Below are 15,411 nucleotides of genomic sequence, written 5' to 3'. Positions count from 1 at the left end.
GTGGCCAAGAGAGTGGTTGAAAAAAACATTCTGATAGTGACATGATCTGAAGCTGTAGCTGTCCTGGTGAGAGTGGGCAGCAGGTAAAGATGGTCTTAATACTATGGGGGTTTGTTTATAAAAACTACATGGCGATAAGCCCTGGGGCTCATTCAAATCAGAGTTGAATTGGAAACCCATATAAAATCAAAATTTTCATACCTTTATTAAAATGTAGACTGGAAAAAAAATCTGTGAATATGTGGTCCAAAATCTATAAGGAGAAAAAACAACTATAAAAAGAGATGCTCAGGACTCCAAGATGGTTACTATGGCAACTATCAGGTATAGTTTCCTATTGTTACCTATGTTGACTAGTTAAGACAAATATATAAATGGCCTTCCATAGTTACAATACAGTCTTAGCTATTGCCCAAAGAAGCTATTGAGGATTTGTGCTGATTTTTTTTATTCCATTTATGGTGTTCATAATTGGACCCTAAATGCCTTCTTGGAATTCTTTTTTTTTTTTTTTTTTTTACATTTGCAAACTTTATTTTTGCTATGTCACATATCATAAATTTTTTTTATTTTTCAATTACAGGTGACATTCATTATATTAGTTTCAGATGTACAGCATAGTAGTTAGACATTTATATAATTTATGAAGTGATCCCCCAATTAGTCTAATACCCACCTAGCCTTTGTTTTAAAGTCTCTTTTGGCTGGTATAAGTATTGCTACTCTAGATTTTATTGTTGTGTGTTTCCTTTTTCATAGTTACTACAGTATTATTGACTATATTCTCTATGCTGTACTTTACATCCCCATATTTTGTAATTACCAATTTGTACTTATTAATCCCTTCCCATTTAAAGTAATTGTTGATAGATATGCAGTTATTGACTTTTTATTATTCATATTTTTGATCTTCTTAAGGAAGTCCCTTTAACATTTCTTGTAATACAAGTTTGGTGGTGATGAACTCCTTTAGCTTTTTCTTGTGTGGGAAGCTCTTTATCTGTCCTTCAAATCTGAATGATAGCTTTGACGGGTAGGGTAATCTTGGTTATAGGTCCTTTCATCACTTTGAATATTTGCCAGTCCCTTCTGGCCTGCAAAATTTCTGTTGTGAAATCAGCTGACAATCTATGGGAACTCCCTTGTAGGTTATTACCTGATTTTCTCCTGTTGCTTTTAAGATTCTGTCTTTGTCTTTAGCACTTGGCATTTTAATTATGATGTATCCTGGTGTGGGCCTGTTTGTTTGGGTTCATCTTGTTTGGGACTCTCTACGCTTCCTGGGCTCATATGTCTATTTTCTTCACCATGTTGGAAGTTTTCCATCATTTTTCCTTCAAATACATTTTCAGTTCCTTACTCTATCTCTTCTTCTGGTACACTTATGATGGGAAGATTGGTCTGTTTGATGTTGTCCCAGAGGCCCCTTAAATTATCCTCATTTTTTTTTTTTTTGATTGTTTTCTTTCTGTTGTCCTGGTTGGGTATTTCCTGCTACCTTATCTTCCAAATAGCTGATTCAATCCTCTGTTTCATCTAATCTGTTGATTCCCTCCAATGCATTCTTCATTTCAGTTATTAGTATTCCTCATTTCTGACTGGTTCTTTTTTATGTTTTACGTCTCCACTTTCATGTTTCCTATCTCTTTGTTGAGGTTCTCTGAGATCATTGAGCATCCCTTATAAAGAGTGTTTTGAACTGCATCTCGTAGATTGATTGTCTCTATTTTGTTTAGTTCTTTTACTGGAACTTTGTTCTGTTTTTTCATTTGGGACATGTTCCTTTGTCTCCCCATTTTGGCTGCCTCCCTGTGTTTGTTTCTACGTATTAAGTAGATCTGCTGTCTCCAGGTCTTTTCTTTTTTTTCAATTTCTTTTTTATTGGGGAATATTGGGGAACAGTGTGTTTTTCTAGGAACCATAGCTCCAAATCAAGTCATTGCTTTCAATCTAGTTGTGGATGGTGCAGCTCACTGGACCATGTGGGAATCGAACTGGCGATGTTGGTGTTATGAGCACTGGGCTCTAACCAACTGAGCCAACCAGCAGCCCCACCAGGTCTTGATACAATGACCTTACATAGTAGGTGTCCTGTCAGGCCCAGTGATACAGCCTACCTGATCACCTGAGTCAGGTGCTCCAGACATGTCCCTTGTTGGGTTGTCTGTGCCCTTCTGTTGTAGATGAGACTTAACTGCTGTTGGCATATCAGTGGGAGTGATTACCCTCGGGCTGACTAGGTGTTAGGAATGGCAGTGACTACACGGGAGCTGTTGTACAGGGCTGACCCTATGGAGCAGGATTCACTTTAGCAGGGCTCTGGTGCCTGCTGAGTCTGCCCTTTGGGTGTGTCATGTGTGGAGGTGGTTGGATGGTGCTCTGGTGTGTTGTGAAGCTGGCCACTAGGTGTACTTGTGCTGGAGCCTCTTGGGAGGGGCTCTGATACAGGCCAAGTTCAGCCACAACCTATATCCTGCCTGGGGCCACTTGCTATGAATTGCAAAGTGATCTGTAGATGGTTCCCCTTTGTGCTGGAGTTGTCTTGGAGAGGCTAAGCTGTGAATTGAGGCCAGCTCCCACTAGTGCCAGGCTTGGGGCTGCTCAGCAAGAGGTACAGGGCACATGAGGCCAGATGCTGCTTGTTTTGGGTTTGTGAAACTTTGAGAGATTTTAGGAAACTCTGCAGCATGAGCCAAACTGTTTGTATGGAAAAGCCACTGGAAGTGGCTTGGGTGAGCCAGAAATTTGGGTAGGGTGGGTCTCAGGGAATCACCAGGGCAGGGCAAATGGTGTTAGCTAGGTTGATGGAGACACAGAGATGGCACCTGCCTGGCATGCTGGGTATGGGGAGGGCTCAACTAAAGAACACTGGCTTCTTCCAGCACTTCTGCCTGGGAGAAATCTGCCCCTCTAACCCTCACCCTGAGGCCAAACAACTCAGTTCCTCCCCATATGTCTCTGGTGCCTTTCAAGTTGCTGGCCCAGCACTGGAGCTCAGAGTGAGTGAGACTGTCAGTGACTAAGTCCATGCCCAGGCCCTTTAAGAGAAACACCTGGGACTCCAGCAGCCCTCTGTCTCACTCAGCCACAATCTCTACTGGTTTCCACAGCCAGAAGTTATGGGAACTTCTCTTCCCAGCACTGGAACCCTGGGTTGGGGAGCCTGGTGTGTGGCTGGGACCCTTCGCTCCTCAGGGAGACCTCCACAGCCAAGGTATCCCTCCCAATTTTTAACCATTATAGGTTGGCATGGGACCAGCCCATTCGTTGTCTCCACCAGTCTTGACGTGGATTCTTCTGTATTTCCTTAGTTAAAGTCTTCTATTCAGCTAGACTTCAGGCGGTTCTCAATGACAGTTGTTTTGTAATTTAGCGGTAATTTTGATGTGGTCATGGGAAGAGGCAAGCACAGCATTTACCCACTCCACCATCTTGACCAGCATTCCTTTTCTGGAATTCTGATTACCAGTGTTTCTGAAACTCTTTCCAGAGATATTGTCATCAACTTTTGAAAGTGAATTTAAAAAGGAAGAAAAATAAAAAAATAAAATGGCTGCAAAGTTGTAACTAGCAAAATTTCTTCACAAAATGATTACAGAAATGGCAAGGAAGAAAAGTGCTAAGCTGGGAGATGGCTCTACACAGTTCTCATCCTACATCAAATAGGTCCAGACTGGAACAACTGAGTTAGTTCATTTTTCCAAACTATTTGAGGATCAGCTAACCCTGGAGCTGCTTGCCCTTTACAAACTGCTAGAATTGCAGTCCCTTGGAACCAACAGTTTGCTCCGTTTTCAGCTCCTGATGAAATTAAAATATATTAAAGCAGATGATGAAATAATTGCCAAAGAAGGGGTGAGTGCTTTGAGTGTGTCAGACCTATAACCTTCCTGTAGGGCCTGAGGGATAAGATCCCTGGGTCTCACTGAGAAATAACTAAGACAACAGCCAAGAGAGTGGCAGGACCTCCATCTGAAAGAGACTGTCCCTTCTCTGCTACTGTCAAGAACCTTCTACCTGATAAATGTGAAGCCAAAGCCAACTGAGATCTCAAAAGTGGGGAGGCTCCAAAGATGGATATTCCTGTGGAATCCCCTATTTCCCCTGAATCCAAAGAGAGCATGGTGGATTTGGCACCTCAACTGAAGGATACTGAGGATGAAAAATGTATGCAGGGGCCGGCCCAGTGGCTCAGGTGGTTGGAGCTCCATGCTCCTAACTCTGAAGGCTGCCTGTTCGATTCCCACATGGGCCAGTGGGCTCTCAACCACAAGGTTGCCGGTTTGATTCCTCGAGTCCTGCAAGGGATGGTGGGCAGCACCGCCTGCAACTAAAGATTGAACATGGCACCTTGAGCTGAGCTGCCACTGAGCTCCCAGATGGCTCAGTTGGTTGGAGCACATCCTCTCAACCACAAAGTTGCCGGTTCGACTCCCGCAAGGGATGGTGGGCTGCGCCCCCTGCAACTAGCAATGGCAACTGGACCTGGAGCTGAGCTGCGCCCTCCACAACTAAGACTGAAAGGACAACAACTTGACTTGGGGGAAAAAAAAGTCTTGGAAGTACACACTGTTCCCCAACAAAGTCCTGTTCCCCTTCCCCAATAAAATCTTTAAAAAAAACAGTATACAACTGCCACCAGTTGTATCATCACCCATAACACCATCAATACCTATTTCATCACCTAAAAGATTCGTCACTTCTAAATAAGGTATATTCCAGGCCAAATCACAAAAGATAACCCAGAACAGAAAGGCGCATAAGGATTTGACCATAAGGACTACAAGAGAATGAAACGGTCTCTCTCCAGCTTCCTGCCCTCAGCAGTGGCATCCATATAGGACCTCCCAGCTAAGACTATCTGTCTAGTCTGGGTAGAGGATCAGCCACTTAGTCCTTGGAGCAGTCTTTTGAGGCCTTGAAACCAGTCCAGATTACGTCAGCAGTGAAACCAAGTTCAGACCATTTAGAAAAATATAATTATAAAACCCATTTCCTCTGTATCATCTCGTCATCCCACAAAACTTTGTGTAAACCACCACCATGTTGTTTTTAACACCTTCATATTTGTGCTCATGTTCTTTAAGGGAGGAAATATTTTGCATAATGATAGCAGCTTAGTGCCTGAGGTAACTCTGTCTCCTATAGCTTGGTAACATGAGTAAGAATTTGGGAACTCCAAAAAACATTGTAAGAGCACCCGACCAACTTTTTCAGAGTTATTTATCAGTAGGAATAGTCCCTGGAAACAAAGTATGAGATGGAATGGATATACTCTCCAGTAAGATCTTTCTGAATATAAAGAAAAAGCTTCTTGGAGAACAAAATGGTGAGTTAAATAGAAAAAAAAGAGAAAAAGTCATCCTCGGTCACACTTCCACTTCTAGGATGATAAAGTAAGCATCCTTTTCCGTAATCCTCCCACTCATTATAACTAAAAACCCTGAACACCATATATTATATAAAGCAAACTTAAGACTGAAAGGTGGAGCAAAAGCAGACTGACTAGGGACCTTGGGATCCAAGGAAAGACACAGTGATGAGTTCCCTGGGTTTTCTTTTGGGCTCATATATCCAAAGAATGCTGAAGAAGCTGGCCCCCAGAAATTCCAAATGAAAGAGAAAGCCACAGCAAAAGCTTTCTCTAGCCAAAGGACCAGGAAAGGAGCTGCCTAGCAAGAAAAAACCATTTAGACAATGACTGCTCTATTTCAGCCAAACACCATAGAAAAAAAATGACCTCACCTACACTCATACCAGCAAAGACTATATGGGAGCCTACACTTCCACCTTCATAACGATAAAATGAGGTGTCCCAACACCCTCAATGGAGTGGTATTAGAGAAGACCAAGTAGGGAGTCTGGATTTTCATCCCCACCAGCCAGTAATGAGGTATCCCTTTCTTTCCCCACAGTGTCAGTGGAGACCATGTGAGGGACCAGGGACTCACACCACTACCCAGCAATAATGAGGAACACCCCTTTCTGGTGTCAGGAGAGGCTGAGTGGGAAACTTGGACTTCTACCTGCATTTGACAGTTACAAGGTAGTGCCTCTACTTCCCCTGCCAGTGAGGTCATAGAAAGCCAGCTAAAACAGAAAGTTTAAATACGATCCAACCGTAATACGAAAATGTCCATGTTTAAATTGAAAATTACTCATACAAATAACCAGGAAGATCTCAAACAGAATGAAAAAAAAAAAAAAGATGTGAACACCAAGATGAGATGTTAGAATCATTTGACAAAGAATTTAAAGCAACCATAATAAAAATGCTTCAGTTAGGGCCAGACCGGTGGTTCAGGCGGTTAGAGCTCCATGCTCCTAACTCGAAGGCTGCCGGTTCGATTCCCACATGGGCCAGTGGGCTCTCAACCACAAGGTTGCCAGTTCAATTCCTTGAGTTCCGCAAGGGATGGTGGGCTCTGCCCCCTGCAATTAAGATTGAACACGGCACCTTGAGGTGAGCTGTCGCTGAGCTCCCGGCTAGAAAAACGGCAACTGGACCTGGAGCTGAGCTGCGCCCTCCACAACTAAGATTGAAAGGACAACGACTTGGAAAAAAGTCCTAGAAGTATACACTGTTCCCCAATAAAAAGTCCTGTTCCACTTCCCCAATAAAATCTTTTTTTTTTAATGTTTCAGTTAGCAATTATAAACATACTTGAAACAAATGAAAAAATAGAAAGTTTCCATTGTACTAGTTTTCTATTGCTGCTATAACAAATTACCACAAATTTAGCAGCTTAGATGATACAAATTTATTAGTTGTAGGTCAAAATCTGACACGAGTTTCACTATGCTAAAATAGTTTCTAGAGTGCTGCTCTCCTTTCTGGGGGCTCTAGGGAAGAATCCATTTCCAGCTGCCAGAGGTCACCCATATTCCTTGGCTCATGGCCCCCTTCCTCCATCTTCAAAGATTTTACATTTCTCTGTATCTGTCTTCAATAGTGACAGCTTCTTCTGACCACTGCCAGGAAAGACTCTGATTTTAGGGACCCATGTGATGAGATTACACTCACCCAGATAATTCAGGATAATTTGAGGTCCTTAAATTAATCATATCTTAAAAGTATCAAGAGAAATTTTAAAAACTACATTGAACAGAATGAAAATGAAAAAAACAATATATTGAAATATGTAGGACACAGCTAAAGCATAACTGAGAGGGAAATTTATAGCACTAAATGCTTCCATTAGAAAAGAGGAAAAGTCTCAAATTAATAAGCTTCTACCTCAAGAGCCTAGAAAAAGAAACCCTGGTCGCTAATCATACCAGATGGGCCTAACAGAAACAAACACAAAACTATTCTGGATGGACTATGCCTCAGTCCAGGCTGCAAAATATTGCCATGATAAAGCCCCATTGACAATGAACTCACCATCCAAACTACATAAATAATATACATGAGTGTCCACTGAGAGGCAGTGTGGTGTGACCAGCATACTATAGGCTTTTAATTCAGAGATATCAGGGCTCAAAACTTGGCTGTGTCAATATATAGATGATACAATCTATACAATTGTACACTTGAAAACTATATAATTTTACTAACCAATGTCACACCAATAAATTAAAATAAAAACAAAAAGCCTGGCTGGCTGTGTCTAGTCAACATAACTGCTGTGATCCTGTTTCCTCCTCTGTAGGAAGTAGATGACACAATCTGTGTCACAGTACTTTTGTAAGGATTCAGTGAGAAAACACATGCAAAAACTTGCATATAGCACCCAATTTTAAATTTTTTTTATTTCGTTAATTTCTCTTAGCATTTAGTCCCAGGAAAAAAACTGTTTCTCCTTACAAACTTTATGCTTCTTTTTATTAGCTAACTAGAGCTATTTAACTGAAGGACTTTCCCTTTTGTCTTGACCATCAAAAAACTAAAGGCTAATCTTTAATGTTTCATCATCTCTGTGCCCTTTAAAAAACTGAAATATAATATACATATAGTAAAGTGCAGTATCTCAACCCTGTGTCTTTTAAGCAACTTTAAACTCCTGTGTTGCTTTTTTTTTTTTTTTTTTTTTTTGGAGGAATTTACAGTATAAAGAAATAAATGGATGGAACGACCCCCTAGTCATTTTCTCATTGTTTCACACTCTACTAAACTTTATTCAACTATCCCATCTCTGTTTCTCATCTACATTTATCCCACACTTGCAATTTTCTATTTGAAGGGTTAGAAAAGCAATATGACTCAGAATGATTCAGTCTGCAACATTATGGTAGCAAAACAGCTCACGCTTTCAAAGTCCTTGGATGCTGATGTTAGGTTATGGATCAAATGATGCCAGTGGGTACTAAAAGTGACATAAACTCATTATGGTTTTTTCGTGTTTTTTTTGTTTTGTTTTGTTTTGTTTTGTTTTGCCTTTCTCAGGGCAAGGTGGAAGTTGCTGAGACATTTGAGTATTGATGTTTTCTTTCTCATTTTATAATGGTTCTTATTTTTATGGTTATTAAAAGTTGAGTATTGGTAGAGATGAGAATATCTGTTTTCTGAGTCTCTTACAAGTAACTATTCTTAACCACAGGGACAGATAAACAGAGACAACGAAAATGTACTTCTTGTATATCTGCTTGAAGCACTGTTCTTGAATTATCTGCTTAATTTACCATTAGGGTTAATAATTGGTTAGTTAAGCCTTTCTGTAGAAAGGCTTGGGCCAATAGAATACCAGGCACACAGTAGATACTCGATAAAATAATACGGCTGTGAAACTTGCAGGAAAGAAAGCCAAGAGATGTGTGTGCGGGGCTGTGTTACAATAGGATATTTAACTTCATCCTGAGATCGTCTGAATCTCATTGAGACTAGATTGTTTCATTAATTCTGAGCAAGAAAAAACAAATTTTTTCTCAAGCCATGTGCTTCTTTCTAATACTTCTTAATACTCTTCTTCCATTTCAACTCAGCTTTTTTTCTCTCTAAAGTCTAAACTAACTATGTCAGATTTGCAAAGTACTGTATTTGTTTAACTTACGGAGTGGCCTAACAATGCTGTCTCTTAGGCCTAACAGTCTACCAGTCCTGATCATCTCTTGACAATTTCTGGAGGGAAATGAGCAAACTGCAAATCAGAAAAAAAAAAAAAAAGGAAAAAAAAACCCTGAAAATCCATCCTGTGTAATAGAAAGTAAGAGATCTGTAACTAAAGTAAGTTATAAGTTGATAGACTCACTATGAACACTTTGGCTACATCTGGTAGAATTACAGAAAGTATGTTGAGAGTTCACATGTGTTAGAAATCCCAGCAGATCAAAGACTCTTAGCTTGAACTCTTTCCTAGTTAATCTAAAAACATCTGCCACTCGCCTCCAACATAAATGTAGAAGAAGCTCTTCACCTCTAAATATGCATGTTACTTTGAAGGTAGGAATTCCAAGGGCAGAAGCTTAAAGAACTAACTTTTTGAGATGAAGTCTTCAGCAAAATTATTTTACTAGATAAATGCAGTTATCACATTTAAAAAAATATTTTGACCTATGGCCAAAGAAAGATAAATGGTCAAAAACAGAGCAAGGGTTTAAAAAAATTTTTAATGAATGTCAATTACTTCCTTTGGTTATTCCTATTTCATAGAATATAATGGACTTCTTTCTTCAAATTTGGATCAAAAAGTATGTTACTACATAGTCAAGACAAATTGTCCTCATTGGTTTGGAAAGGCCTTCATAGGACAAAGATTGTCAGAGGACCTGGCCAACCAGGTCCTCTGTTCTGTGGTCCTCTTCTATGGTATTCCTTCTGAGTTACACAGGGATTAGAGGCCTAAATGTAAAACAGCAAAATTTTTAAATTATTTGAAGAATATATAGGAAAATATTTTATATTAAGATTGGAAAGGATTTCCTCTTTCTCTCTCTCTCTCCCTCATGATTTTTATTATAGAAAAATTTTAACATATACAAAATCAGAATAGTATGATGAACCCCCGTGTACCTATTGCTCAGCTTTGACAATTACCAACTCATGGCTAATTTTGCTTTATTTAGTCCCCTAATTCCCACCCCATATTATTTTGAAGAAAATTCCACTCATCACATTATTTTATTGGTAAGTATTTCAGACTGTATCTCTAAAGGAAAAGGGACTCTAAACAAAAAGACCTCAGTACAATTATTACACTAAAAAAAAAACTTTAATACTAATTCCTTGAGCTCGTCAAATATTTGATTAGGAAGGATTTCTTGAAAGAAAGGAAGAAGTGTGGGGAAAAGGAGGAAGAAAATGAGGAGGAGAATGAAAGAAAGAAAGAGGAAAAGAGGGGTGGAGGGAGGGAAGGAGGGAGGAAAGAAGGAGGGAAGACCATAAACATAAAAGAAAAGGCACAAACCTAAAGGAATAACTTGATACATTCTATCACATACGTTTTTAACTTCTTTACTTAGGAGACACCATAAACAAAATGAAAAGATAGTCCACAGAATGGAAGAAGGTATTTGCAATGTATATAACAGACAAAGGGTTGGTATACTAAATATATAAAGAACTACTAAAAATAAGGAAAAGAAAAATGATTCTAAGAAAATGTTACAAAGTATATGAACTAACATAGAATGGTCAACAGCACTAGTGATCAGACAAGTAAAAATTAAAATTGTAGTGAAATACCAGTTCACACAGTCAAACCAGCAAACAATACAGAATCAGACATATACTGTACCATTGTTGGCAAAAATGTGATCAATGGGGGCTCATCCACCGCTGGAATGAGAATAAATTCCCTTAATCTATATTAGAGCCCCCTGTTGTTTCTCACTAGACTACAAGCCCCATGAAGACAGGGACCATACGAGGTCAGAAAATTAAGTTCGCGAGCTCATCCTAGAAAAACTGCTACATACCTCATTGCTGAATATCACTATGGTCACCTTCAAAGTACTCCCCTTGTGAAACTATGCACCAACGCCAGTGTCCTGTCCACCCTTCAAAGCAGTTTTGAAAGTCTTTTTCTGGAATGGCCATCAGAGTTGTTGTCCTATTACGCTTGATGTTCTGAATGTCATCAAAATGTCTTCCTTTCAATATTTCCTTTATCTGCGGGTAAAGAAGGAAGTCATTGGGGGCTAGATCAGGTGAGTAGGGAGGGTGTTCCAATACAGTTATTTGTTTACTGGCTAAAAACTCCCTCAAAGACAGTGTAGTGTGATCTAGTGCATTGTTGTGATGCAAGAGCCATGAATTGTTGGCGAAAAGTTCAAGTCGTCTAACTTTTTCACGGAGCCTTTTCAGCACTTCAAATAGTAAACTTGGTTAACTGTTTGTCCAGTTGGTACAAATTCATAATGAATAATCCCTCTGATATCAAAAAAGTTTAGCAACATCTTTGCAACAAGTTTGCAAATGAAATTTTTTGACCTTATATACTTGAAAATATTAGATTTGCTAGAAATAAGAGAAAAGAAAATTGATAAAGCAGGTGCCATTATCAAAATTTTTTTCAGTAATGTACAGAAAAATTTAAACGTACAGAAAATTTTTAAATGTTTCACAAAATCAAATCTTTGATCACAAAATCAAATCTTTGTTGTAACATTCACAAGGGAAAAAAACTCATCCTACTGAAACTAGTTTTGGCAAATCAGAATAAAGAACATGGAAGAAATTATCTAAAAACCATGTATAGAAAAAAATGTTTGAGAAATTGAACCATCTTAATGGAATTTCTTCAACAAATAGTTTCTTTTTTTTTTTTTTTTTAAGATTTTTTTGGGGAGGGGAACAGGACTTTATTGGAGAACAGTGTGTACTTCCAGGATATTTTTCCAAGTCGTTGTTGTCCTTTCAATCTTAGTTGTGGAGGGCGCAGCTCAGCTCCAGGTCCAGTTGCCTTTGCTGGTTGCAGGGGGCGCAGCCCACCATCCCTTGTGGGAGTCAAACCTGCAACTTTGTGGTTGAGAGGATGAGCTCCAACCAACTGAGCCATCCGGGAGCTCAGCGGCAGCTCAGCTCAAGGTGCCGTGTTCAATCTCAGTTGCACGGGACGCTGCCCACCATCCCTTGCGGGACTCGAGGAAAGCAAATAGTTTCTTGATGAAAATTCATCTTATACCCAGAGTCCAGCACAGTTCCTGGCACATGGTAAGAACACAATACATACATACGTACATACATACATACATAAATGCATTTCTATTGCTATATTACTAAGAAATTAGTTTTCAGACACATAAGTAATCTCTTGAAATATAAAAGAAATTCTTGTTATCAGTTTAATTCATCAGTAAGCAATTATAAATCTAAAAATTGATAGCATTTTTTTAATGTGATTACTAGAGTACCTGTAATAACATTTAAAAAACAAATTTGAGGGGAAGAATAATCTTTTCAACAAATGGTGCTGGGACAACTGAATACCCACATGCAAAAGAATGAAGCTGGAGCCCTACCTCACCATACTAAAAAAGTAACTCAAAATAGATCACAGATCTAAACTTAAAGATGGAACTCTTAGAAAAAAGCATTTTTTTATAATTTTTATAAACATATATAGGCAATGGTTTCTTAGATATAACACCAAAAGCAGAAGCAACAAAGGAAAAACTAGACTTCATCAAAATTTCAAAGCTTTCTGCTTCGTAAGATACCATCAAGAAAGTGAAAAGGCAACCCACAAGATGGGAGAAATTTTTTGCAAATCATATATTTAATAAGGGACTCATATCTAGAATATACAAAGAACTCTTACAACTTAATAAAAGACAACCAATGAAAGAATGGACTAAGGATATTAATAGGCATTTCTCCAAAGAAGATATACAAATAGCCAATAAGCACATCAAAAGATGCTCAATGTCATTAGCCACTAGGGAAATGCAAATCAAAACCACAATGAGATACCACCTCACACTCACTAGAATGGCTAAAATAAAAGACAGTGACAAATGTTGGTAAGGATGTGGAGAAATTGGAACCCTTGTACATTGTGGGTGAAACTGTAAAATAGTATGGCCACTTTGGAAAAGTTTGGCAGCACCCCAAAATGTGAAACATGAAGTTACCATAAGACCCAGTAATTCCACTCCTAGGTATAGACCCCAAATAAATGAAAATACACATTCACACAAAAATGTGTACATGAATGTTTATGGTAGCATTATTCACAATAGTGAAAAAGAGCAAGCAACTGAAATGCCCATCAACTGATGAATGTATAAAGAAAAAGTAGTATATCCATGCAACAGAATATTGTTTGACCATAAAAAAAAGAATGAAGTACTAACATACACTACAACATGGATGAACCTTGAAAATGTTAGGCTAAGTGGAAGAAACCAGTCACAAAAGACTACGTATTACATGCTTCCATTCATACGAAATGTCCACAACAGGGAAATCTATAGAGATAGGAGGTTAGTGGTTGCCAGGGGTTAGGGGAAGGAGAAGATGTAGCGTGACTGCTAACAGATAGGGGGTTTTCTTTGGGGGATGATAAAAATATTCTAAAATTAGATAGTGATGATGGTTACACAACCATGAACATACTAAAAAACATTGAATGGTACACTCTAAAAGAGTGAATTTTATGATATGTGAATAGTATCTCAGAAGTTATTTTTAAAAAACACATTTGAAAAATTTTTATTGACTGCCTCATCGCCTACAGAATAAAATGCTAACCATAGGATGGTATACAAGGTTCATAAGAGCTGGTACCTCCTACCACTCCGTCCATCTTCATTCCCTAGCAAGGGCAGAGAGAGGCTCCTTAATCATAGCAAACTACTTGGGGTTTCTTGTGCTCTACTTACACTGCTGTGGCTTTGTACATTCAGTTCTCTCTGCTTTAAATGCCCTTTCTCTATCTGCCTGGTTAACCCCCACTGACTGAGCTGGTCACCCTCCTTTGTGTTCCCAGGGCACCCTGTACACATGCCATTGTACAACACATGGGATTGTTCTGTAAATGATTGGCTTCCTTGCTGTATTTTCATAGACCTAGCTTTCTTCAAGGCAGGGTCTGCATTATTTTTATCTTTGCATTCCTAGCCCCCAGCAGAGGTGCTCGATAAATAAAATAAAGAAATAAATGACTGAATGGAATGAATAAACTTTTATTTCTTGAATTAGTTTGTGATCTCATGCCTTCTCTTACTCATGTCTGTTAACATAGAGTTTTCACATGTTACATTTTTCATGTCTGTATGATTTCTGTCTATGATTTAAAAACCTACAGCTTTTGTAACAAAGTAAGCTAAACAAAGGATTTCCACCTTAAATAAATTATTAGCAAGTTTCTTCTTCTCAGATGCTGTTTTCATATGGTTTGTATAATTTAGGTAACTGATTGCTACTTATTATCACGATTGAATTAATATCACAAGTAACTGATAGTATATAAACGTGTCTGTGAGTTAATAAGTTGAAACTGGCATTTATAAATATAGAATTTGAGACTGTTTTAAAGTATTTACTGCGTTTTACTGCTGCTGCCCTCTACCTCATTTCCTCTTCACGTGACAGACTGCTAAATTCCTTTATTGTGAGGTCATGTTCCTAAATTAGGAAGAACTAGAGATGAGCCATGTTTAAGACCTAAAGTGAGTTTTGTGCTCAGAGAGTGAGTCACGGATTTCAGACTCCAACACAAATATCCCATTACGTTTATTTTCTAGTTCTAAGTTCAAACTTGGATTTAGAAAAGTACATGACTTGGCCTCCTTACAGTCTTTTAGCTCAGGCGTGGGTTCAGAGGGATATGTCAGAGTAAAGACAGCACGTGGGCAGAAAGGTAGTTTTTTGAAGTTGTGAGCATGTTTATGCTTACATTGTCTTTGTCAGGAGTGGCTGTGGGAGCTGAGAATGATGTGTCTTGATAGGGAGTGGAGTTCAAACAGAATTTTCTGCATAATTTTCCAAATGTATTATTTTAGATCAGACTTGAAACGTGATTCTAAACTTTTACACACCACAGAAACTCCATCTGGATTGTTTCTTGGGAGAATATGCATTAGGAAGTATTCACTTTTCCGATTTCCTAAGGAATCTTAAGTAAACAAAGTTTAGCTGAGTCTTATAAATCATTACCAGTGAGAATTGGGAGGCTTCATAACTGTTGTCTGTGAGTTGGTAAAATCATACTCTTACCTTCACTCTGCCCTGGTGGTAACAAATAACCCCAGGGTTCCTATTCCTGTGCTGGAAGGAGCTTTACATACATTATCTGACTTGACCCTAACTATGATCTCAAAAGGGAGGAGGTAACATAATCCCCATTGTACACATGAGGAAACAGCCTTAGAGCATTTAAGTAAATGACACTTGCTGTGTCAGAGCTGAAATGCCATTCAGATCCATCCTCTTTGAGGTTACTCTCGCCTAGTTCCTAAGTGGTTGTTTGTTGCTGCCATCCCTGTGTGGTTCAGTAAACAGAAAATTATAGCTTGGATGTGCATCCTAGT

The 15,411-nt window shown here is 38.8% G+C and overlaps 1 pseudogene; it reads left to right on the top strand.

Moving 5' to 3' along the window:
• The first annotated feature begins 301 nt into the window (after window positions 1-301).
• Window positions 302-5,252, top strand: LOC109457480 (LETM1 domain-containing protein LETM2, mitochondrial; annotated as a pseudogene).
• Window positions 5,253-15,411: the final 10,159 nt, after the last annotated feature.

The sequence above is a fragment of the Rhinolophus sinicus genome, linkage group LG03 (assembly GCF_036562045.2).
Source record: "Rhinolophus sinicus isolate RSC01 linkage group LG03, ASM3656204v1, whole genome shotgun sequence".
NCBI classification, from domain to species: domain Eukaryota; kingdom Metazoa; phylum Chordata; class Mammalia; order Chiroptera; family Rhinolophidae; genus Rhinolophus; species Rhinolophus sinicus.
The sequence above is the reverse complement of the archived record's forward strand: the minus strand, read 5'-3'. Positions and strand labels throughout refer to the sequence as shown.